Genomic DNA, 391 nt, shown 5'->3' with positions numbered 1-391 from the left:
TTCCCCTGTGGTGACAGACCGCAACTACAACTTTATAAAGATACACGCCTTTCCAAATTACCAGCGCAAATAAAACGTGTTAATTGCAACCTACATTATTGTTATCATAATTGTTATTAAATATGTTTTGTCTAGGCCTACTTTGAGATCCAGGTAGGCTGTTAAGTATTTAGCCAACCTACAATGTTATTGCTTATGCTGTTGTTATTAATCAAAAAACGTCCATAGAAAGCCTTTTAAGTAACAAGGTAGGCCTATAATTTAACTTTCATCCAAATAATCGAATTTGACTATAATTGACATCTATCTGAAGCCATGTGCCCCTTCGTCGTCTCGCGTCATTGGGCAGGACGGAGGGTCCAGACCATTTCTTCAGACAATCGCGAGGTGG

The sequence above is a fragment of the Gadus chalcogrammus genome, chromosome 9, assembly GCF_026213295.1.
Source record: "Gadus chalcogrammus isolate NIFS_2021 chromosome 9, NIFS_Gcha_1.0, whole genome shotgun sequence".
Classification (NCBI taxonomy): Eukaryota; Metazoa; Chordata; class Actinopteri; order Gadiformes; family Gadidae; genus Gadus; species Gadus chalcogrammus.
Note: the sequence above shows the minus strand (reverse complement) of the source record.